Raw genomic sequence first — 9254 nt, 5'->3', positions numbered from 1 at the left:
TTATGTGACCTGGCTCAATACATAAAAACTACAAAAACTAAACAGTACAAGTAGAGGTGGGAGTATTCACTGTCAATCTGTAACACAGGTGTCCTAAAGCAAGGTCATCGGGGATGGCAACCTCCGGTGAAGCTGAATACCTCTAGAGTCCTTTCCACACAACAATCCTTCTACCTTGTGTACCTTAATAAAGTTATTTGTTGTTACCGCTGCCAGGAGGTATTGTGATCACTTTGCTTTGTGTTTGTTTGTTTGCATGTTTGTTTGTTTATTTGTTTGTTTGTTAGCAACTTTACAGGAAAACTATTAAAACCATCTTTACCAAATTTTATCCACAGATAGGCCAAGGCCCTGGGACAAACCCATTAAATTTTGGGCCAAGTAGGCCAAAGTTCAAGGTCACAGCAAGGTCACAAAATCTCAAATTTTCCTGTCTCTCATCATTGAGCAATTTTCGAAAATTCATAAATATTCAAATCGACTCCGATTAGCCTCCAATTTGATACACCCGTAGCTTATAACAATATCTTCTATCTGGCACAAAATTTTCCACATCCACTGTGGAATGTGGACTCTGTGGACATTTCAATTTAACATTGAAAATCCCGTTTACGACACATTTTTCAGTATAACTCAACAAATATTGATTGGAGTTTAATATAATTTGACATACACATGACTGATACCAAGCTTCAACTTTTTCTGCTGTATGGAACAACCTTGAAACTGTTTAATTTAAAAAGAAATAGTTGATCCACACGTGCACACCGTTCGGGGTGCTTGGCGGAGGTTTGCATTCTCTGAACACTTGTTTGTTATTTGGGATCGGCTCCTTCACTTGGTAAAGAAGAGTTTTTTTTTTCTTTTTTTTTTCTTTGACATCTAAATACACAACATACCAGGATTCTGCCATGTTTCACTGTTAACATGGTCAATGAATCTGTTCCAGTCCTAATTTAAATAAATCTAAAATATATACATTTTTGTTCCAGCAATTAATTCCTGTTTAAGGTTTATTTTCCCCAAAACTGCCAACTTCCAGATTTAAACCTGGACTGATCTGTAGCTGTTTAAACTACTGACACATGTAGTTATCTCTGACAGTGCAGTCCTGTTGGATATTTTCATAAGGATTTTTCAAGCCTATGTGTCATAATAGTTCTTACTGCAAAAACCCATTTCAACACACCCTATTATACACCCAATATTTGCAATAGCATAGTATATCTAAGATGTCAGTGCTTTGTTAACATGCCATACTGCACTACCACCTGAAAACCGCTGTAATCACATGCTGCCACTGCTGCTGATTGTTCAAATAATCTCTAATTTATTACCACCACTCCCTACTCTCGGCTGTTTTAAGCCTCGTGCATCCTTTTAGGGAGTGACAAGCTTAGATGTGAAATATCTGTACATATTCTGCACTCACGCAGTAATCTGTTGTATATCTGACCGACTGAAAACTGAATGATGAGATTGGACGTCCAACAGCCCCTCCCTACATGCACATGTTGGCATTACATAGCACTGAAGTATCACCACTTGATTTGAAGAGCTAAGCAGGTCTGGAGGCCTGCCAATGGGGAGCTCCGATTGCACTGTTGACATTGCGCGTTCTCATCCTTCACCTGCTATCTATTAGCTCTGTGCTGGTGATACTCGGCAACGCTACATTGTTTCTCCACCAGAGCTCTTTTTGTCCTGGGCCAGTTTCACCTCTGCGGACCCTGAAAGGTTTAGCTAATGTTAGCACAGGGACCCCCGTGTACAATGTCACTGGTATCATGGAAAAATCCATTAACTGCAGTTGGGGTACCGCTGAGATTTTATGAGACGTCCTTTAATTGAAACAGATGCAATGAGTAAAAAATAAAATAGCACTGTACTTATCAAGTAGAGTGGTCTTTACTTTAGATTTAAAGTATTTTCTGATTTTTTTAGTCTATATTGCATTGTGTAGTGCTACATTTTCAAGTCAGACTAATTCGAAGAAATGTTGAAGAGTGAAAATCAAACCTAAATTATTCAGATGTCCATTTAACAGGATTTTACTTTATCCATTATATAATGCAGAATGCAGAGGTTTTAACCAAAGGATGCTGATGGTAGTTTAAGCCTGGCTAATCTACATAATTCATTTTTGAATTATTTAGAGCTGCAACTGATTAATCGACTCGAAGTGATCCAAAAAAATCATTCAACCACAATTCTCCTGAATCAAAGCTTCATTTCCTTCATTTCTCTACTGTTAAGCATTGGTTCCACTGTTGTGTTTCACACGAACACTTATTGTGACGCACAAACAGCTTCAATTCAGGAAAACTGCAATAGAATATTTCCCTTAAATCAATTCGAGTCGATTAATTGAATCGGGAATTTTTGCATTGGCCTCAAGCACCTAGTCGATTAATCGGTTGCAGCTCTAGAATTATTGTTATTGTTATTATGTGGTGTTTTATTTAGTGTGCTAAATTCATTTAAAAATTAGATATCTTCTCTATCTTTAGTGGCTTGCTTTCAGTACAGTTAGTACTGCTAAGTGACAGTTCAGCTCAACTTTAATGTCACTACTTAATAAATCTTTGAGGAGCTTAACTTCACTAATATTGCTAAGAGCTCCCTGTACTTTGTGTTAAAAAATCTTTCAATTAAACATGTTTGAAGGCAGTTTAACGTAGTTTTCTGTCAGTTTGTATTACTCTGAATTTAGACAGAAGGATTTCAAATTTACTACAAATATGTCAGTTCCAATATCAGTTTCCTGTCCTCTTCATAACTAATAGTCATTTTTACACATAAAAAAGCAAATCAGTCAACTCCTAGTTTTAACCAATAGCGATACATTCTGTGTCTTTGTTCCAATCGTGTGAGAGGCCAGAAAGGTCTCTGTTTTGAAACAGTGCCCAGCTTATACGTCCTATAATGTGATTATTTGCCTTCTTGTTCCTTTGTGTATCACTGTAGTATCAATAACATGTGAATTATAAAGGCATTGTTCTGTGTTTTGGTCATGATGCGACACATATTTCAGATTTCAATATACAGCAACTCCTCAGAGAGATGTGTCATGGTAGTGTGTGTTACCCCCCCGAGGACATGCAGGTATAAGTTTACACACAAAGACACTCATACATACGCACATTTATTGTATGCACATATAGACTATACCTCTTTGCCACACCACATACATGTACACAGACACACCATCTCGCTCCTGCTCTTTCTTGTGGTTTAAAATAAAAGTGAATCAGATTTATTAAAGTTAAAATGAACAGCATAGAAACTTTTCCTGACAAATTATACTGAACTCCTAAAGGTAAGCTTGGAAATGTAAAGAATTTAAGAAACACATTTCCCTAAAGTATTCCTCTTTATTGGAATTGCTTTACATTGAAGAAATAAGTTGGTAAGAAATAAGTTTCATGGACAAGAGTAATGAATAACACAGTAATGTTGACAGTGTATTCTCTTTTTTTCTATTTCAGAATTGCCATGATTTAACACTTTACACATAAATGTCAAATGCGTTGGTTTTGGAATAGATTTGCGGAGATATCTGAGATATTTGGGTTATGGGCGAAGGAGTTTATATGAAGTTTGTCTTTTTATTTTCCAGAGCAGGTTACCTTGTGATTTAGGGGAGATTAGGAGCAAAAAGTTTCACACGAGTAGAGAAAAAAGATTTGTTGATATATCAGGAAGGGAACCTTTTAGTTGCTTGCCAAGTTCGGGAGAAACGGCAGAAGATTTTGTTTGGGACTGAGCTGATAAGGCAGTATATTTAATGAAGTGTAAGAAGAGTTTTGACTGCTGCAGTTTTTTCTGATGCCTTGCTAACCTATAAGAGTTGGACAGCTTATGTACATGACAACCAACAGTCAACTGTCTCAATTGAGAAATCAATCTGTACAGACATGAGGGAGATCCGTTTCCTTTTACTGCCAAATCTTGGCCTAGTAATCCAAAAACTACCCTTGGGAGGTAGTTGAGAAACAGTTTTTTTTTTTTTTATATATTTTTTGTAAAGCAATCCTTCTACAAAGTGTATTTTATTTTATTATCAGTCAAGTATTACATCTGAAGATATGCTATCTTTTATCATTTCCTCAGGGAAGTTTTGCTACATGCACTGACACTGGCCAAAATAAAACTACACAGTATGATACAGCCACACAGTACAGTACTGTATGAGGACACGATAAGAAAAAAGATACAGCCAGCACATTACATCAGGGTACAGTAATAAATATAGGCCTTATAATAATAAATAAAAAAGAAATCTAAAAACCCTTGGAATAGACTAAGCCTGAGCCCTGAGCTGTTTGATTGTTGAGTAATGTAGTAGATGTAGAGAGAAGATAAAGCTATAATTGGTCAGTTTTTGCATTTGAAGATAATATTAATATTGTAAATGTCCCCTAATCCCCTATCACTTAAATATCCATACATTAGGCCAGTCCTGTCTCCTCTATACAGTAGGTTGCAGCAGCAGTGGTTTGCTGTTGTTTCTCACTAAAAACCCGAGGTCAAGCCAAAGCTAAAAGGGGGATTAGCTTGCGTGTTGTGCAAGCCATGGCAAAGATCCCTCCACTGTCCCTCCTTTAATGCTTATTAAGTGTCCCTGTCTCTCATCAGCTCCTCCTATAGCACTCACACACATTATGCACTTTACATGTATATGTACTTTGCATGTGTGTGCTGTGGACACATGTTATCTGGGCTGTCTTCCTTTTGACTAGTAGCAGCAACAAGTTGAGTTAAATAACAGTAATATTCATTTGTGTATGATGTAACAAAAACAAGTAAATAAAGACAATCAAAATGCACATACAAGTGTCATACATACCACAAACTGCTCCATACAACGGTCCTCTCTATATAACTTTTATTCATCACTCACATCATGTCAATCCTAAAACAGCCTGTTCTTGTATCCAGCTTTAAAACGTAAAGCAAAACCTACTTTTAAAATGATATGCATTCAAAGCCATCACTTTCCAAACTTCATCGTTTTGACTTCCTTGCGAGGTCCAGGTGGTAGAGGAGTAATCCAGCCTTGTGAGGAGAGAGAGTGCGAGTGTCGTATGGTGTCTGGACAGCATCCTTGGGACTGGCGGCTCTGCACGGCAGGTCCAGACAGACCTAGTGAGGGGATTTGGTCACGCAGGAGTGGGAAACTGGGACACACTGGGATCTGTGGCCGTCCGAGACTCGGTTTTACTGAGTTAGCCGGGGCCGACCCAGCAACGGTTGCTGCTACGTCCCATTGGTCCAGCTGCAACTGGTGGTGTGCAGATATTGGGTGTCAGCTGTTGTGCTGGCAGCTGTCAGTCAGACACCACCTGCTTTTGCGCTGGATTGGCTTCTAGACTGACTGTGTTGCAGGTCTTTGGACTATGTGTGTATGTTTGGGTGTAGCTTATGTCAACATGACTCCATGCGGATAATTTTTTATGCGTTTTTTTAACTTCCATGGATTAGGAGAATCACTGGAGAACCATCATGTACATGTGGAACAGACACCTGGGGTGAGTACAACTCTTTTGGCATCAGTACTTAAAGTTTTGTGTTTCATATGGATGAAAATAATGCATTTTATCTTGAAGAGGTTGAAATATGACTGTTTCTTGGTGAAGTAGTCTGTTTTAAGTATGGGCTCTTATGACTGCCGTAATGCGGGAAAATATAAAAATCTGGAGTAAAAGACGCGTTACACCCGGATATGACCTGGATAGGATTTATTATCGTATTAATTAATTGTGTTATATAATTTTGTTACAAATAATTCTGTTCATTTTTTTGCCACTAGTGTAGTATAAACCTAACAATAGTTCATTTATACACTTACGCTACACAAGAAGATCCATTTATCAGCCTGAACACAAAAAAAGTTGCATCTCTGTTTGGACCTGACCACAGCCAAGTTACACAAGATGCATAAGTTAAAATCCAAAAACACCCCAGACATGACCCATACCTCGGCCTATACAACAAAGTTTAGGAACATTACTAAATTTATCCTTAAACACTATGTTAAAATATAGAAGAATAGAAGAAGCTCTCCAATCTTGTACATTCGGTGTAATGACAATAAAGGGCATTCTATTCTATTCTATTCTATTCTATTCTATTCTATTCTATTCTATTCTATTCTATTCTAAAATATCATGTGGTTTCAAGACATAATCTCTCATATGACACTTATGTAATAATTTTTCAAGAAATAAAATGGCATCAGAAGAACAAACTTAGACATTTAAAAAGATAAATAGGCTTTTAGTCTGTGTAAACAAACATCACACTAGACAGATTTCACATTAATGATTCAGATTAATCCACAGTTTGTTGGTAATGACCAGTGTTTCCAATAGAAGTGCCTCGAGATGAAGGAGGTGCATTGAGAAGATGTCATTTAAAGAGCATAACTCACATACCAAAGGGTGAAAAATGATGTGAAAATAGTTCTGAAATTGAGGTTTCTGTTGGTTTCATCCATCATTTTGTATACAGGAATGGAGATGCTTTTCAGTATGATGCAAAGTGACTGCTGGGATATCTGTGATTGGCCTACTGTTCAGTATGTCTCATGGATGAAACAGAATGTGTGCATACTGTTGGAGAAATGGCATATGATTGCACATGAAAAAAAAAAAAAGTTTATCGTGGCCTGAATATGTTATATGATGATATGCTTTGTGTTTATTTTAAAACAGTAGTTCAGCAGGTGCTACAGACCCCCCCACCTCCCCTTATTACCTTGCCTTAGCTGATTGCTTGTAATGCCTGAGTGCGTATGGCTGAAGGCGTGCGCTGGTGTCAGTTAGAATGCCCTCTTAATGGGGGCAGCAATCAGGCAGCCGTCGCCACTGAGCCAAAGGAAAACACGCTGGAAACATGCAGCATGTCAGAGGCTCATTAAGGAGCCGAGCAGCGTTTATAACACTGCTGAGAGGAACAGTAAATCACTGTGCTCCCCTAGAGCGCTGAGTGAAGGGAGTCCTGCCCTGTTAAAAGCACTGGTCACTTGTCCACACACACCCACACACACAAACGCACAGTGAGTGGTGTGTGTGTGTGTGTGTACTCTGCAGTCGAGGCAGCAGATGCCCCTTGCTCTTATGTCAAAAGGTCTCTTAAAGAATTAAAAATCTAAAGATTAGAGCGTTGAGATTATGAATGTTTTATAATGTAGGAAAATGCTAGTTAAAATATTTGTGTTTGTTTCAGATCCTCTTGAGACACAGCATTGTGTTTTTGTCCTCTGTAGGGAACAAGTTTCACAGCTTAACTTAAAAAAAACTAAAGAAAAAAAAAAAAAAATCCACTGCAAAGGACATTCCATAAAAAAACGAAAAAGTGTATCAGAAAAACTGACAATTTTTTAATATAAAAAAGCCAAAACTTTCTACATGCAGTCTAGTCTTCACAGTGATCACTCTACCTTCACTTTTGTGTTTTTACTTTACATTTTATGTTACTTTCATTGAATTTCACATTAAAATATAGCACTTTTTTAACCTTAGATTTATTCTAAACTTGTACAAACACATAGGCCTGTTTTATTTTTGATGCTGCTGATTTCCTCTGTAGTCTGTAATAGTCTGTAAAGTATCTAAAAATAGCTCTGATTAACAGACTGCAGTAATAAAATGTCCCTTCACATGTTTGACAGAGGTAAAACCAGAATATGACATAACACTTCTCTGCCATTCTTTTAATACTTGTACTTAGCATAATGCTTTTGTACTTTTGCTTACTTAAAATTTTCCCTAACATCTTATATCAGAGTATTTATACTTCTACTTTTGTATTGGATTTGAGTGTTTCTTTGACCTCTGGAAATGAAACCAATTAAATTAATCCCGGGAGGCAGACCTGGCATTAAAATGTGAATGAGGGAATAAAAAACCCCACTCATTCTTGCAGTGAAAGCATTCAGTCTGCATACAGTCTTGCATCTGATTGTTGTCCGTCACGTCTTTTATTAGAAGCATTACAGCAGAAAATACGCTGTATACAGTCGAACCAAAAAGCGTGAAGGCATCAATTCTTCAGACTTTAGCTCTTGATTAACTCTTCCAATTAGAGAGCCATCAGTAGAGTGGGGCCCTGATACGAACCAAATGGAATAGCAGACACACTGGCTGACTGAATTGTGTCATTGTAAGGCTGATAATGGCAGCCTTCTTACACACATTAAATGCAAGTCAGGGGGGCCCTTGAGGCCCCTGGCGGCCTGTTTTTGCATGAAGTAAAATGCCTCCCATTCAATAGGGCATGGGCAGCACCGTTAAACATTTATGGAGGTTGTTTAAACAGCCGTTAACTGCAGATTAAGTGAGATCTGCGCTCCTGGCTCTGAAGAATCTGCCGTTCACATCCTGCACACACACACAAACACACAGGCAAAGGAAATGAATGACAAAAACAGTCCCTCACACAACTATAATATGTACATGCATAAGCATACACACGGCTGGCTGAAAAACAAGCTTCCGTGTGTGTCTGTGAACACACACACACACTCACACACACATGTCATTCACATGATGCTTTGCACCCCACATTCCTGGTAGGCATTGCTGCTGTCATGCATACAATGGCGAAATAAGGCCATTGTGGGAAAAAAACAAAATGTAGCTGGGGGGGGGGGGGGGGTATTCTGAGAAAAGCCCTAGAAAAAGAAATTTTCAAGAAACAAAAGAAATTCTCAAATCTTCTGAGATTTACAGTTGTACATTTGTATGACAAAAAAATTGACATGAAATTTAGAAATGAATGAATATTGACACAAATATGTTCTTTCATCTTATCTATAATCTAATCCTAAACTACACTGCAATTACTAGGAGGGAGACTGAGCCTAAAGTCTGTCTGAGAATATAGTATAGTGTACATAGTATATATATATTATAGTCTTTTTTGTTTGACTTCCTGATGAAGGCTTGAAGCGAAACGCGTTGAAGTGTTTTTTAAGGTCTATACATGACTGTGCCATGAGAATAAAGGCATTTTAATGCTTAAAGAGAATGCCTTGGAGTTTTCTTCCTGTTTGTCATCTACTTTATGAATCCCTTTTTCCAAAGAACATCTCCAACAAAGTCTTTTTTGGGTCCTAGACACATTCCTTCCTATGATTTTTTGAGAATATAGTATGTTGCTCTATGAAAAAGGAATAAAGACTTTTTTATGGTTCATTTGATAATGAACAACTGAATGAAAGTCCAGTGATATTTTTTTTTTTTTTTTTT

General features: G+C 37.6%; 1 long non-coding RNA gene across 1 annotated transcript in view; it reads left to right on the top strand.

Annotated features, from left to right (window-relative positions):
* Window positions 1-5052: 5052 nt before the first annotated feature.
* Window positions 5053-9254, top strand: part of LOC115412326 (uncharacterized) — a 161018-nt gene continuing 156816 nt past the window's right edge. The window contains exon 1 of the long non-coding RNA XR_003934332.1: window positions 5053-5531. This is a non-coding gene — a long non-coding RNA (uncharacterized LOC115412326). The remainder of the gene's footprint in view (window positions 5532-9254) is intronic.

The sequence above is a fragment of the Sphaeramia orbicularis genome, chromosome 21 (genome assembly GCF_902148855.1).
Source record: "Sphaeramia orbicularis chromosome 21, fSphaOr1.1, whole genome shotgun sequence".
NCBI classification, from domain to species: domain Eukaryota; kingdom Metazoa; phylum Chordata; class Actinopteri; order Kurtiformes; family Apogonidae; genus Sphaeramia; species Sphaeramia orbicularis.
The sequence above is the reverse complement of the archived record's forward strand: the minus strand, read 5'-3'. Positions and strand labels throughout refer to the sequence as shown.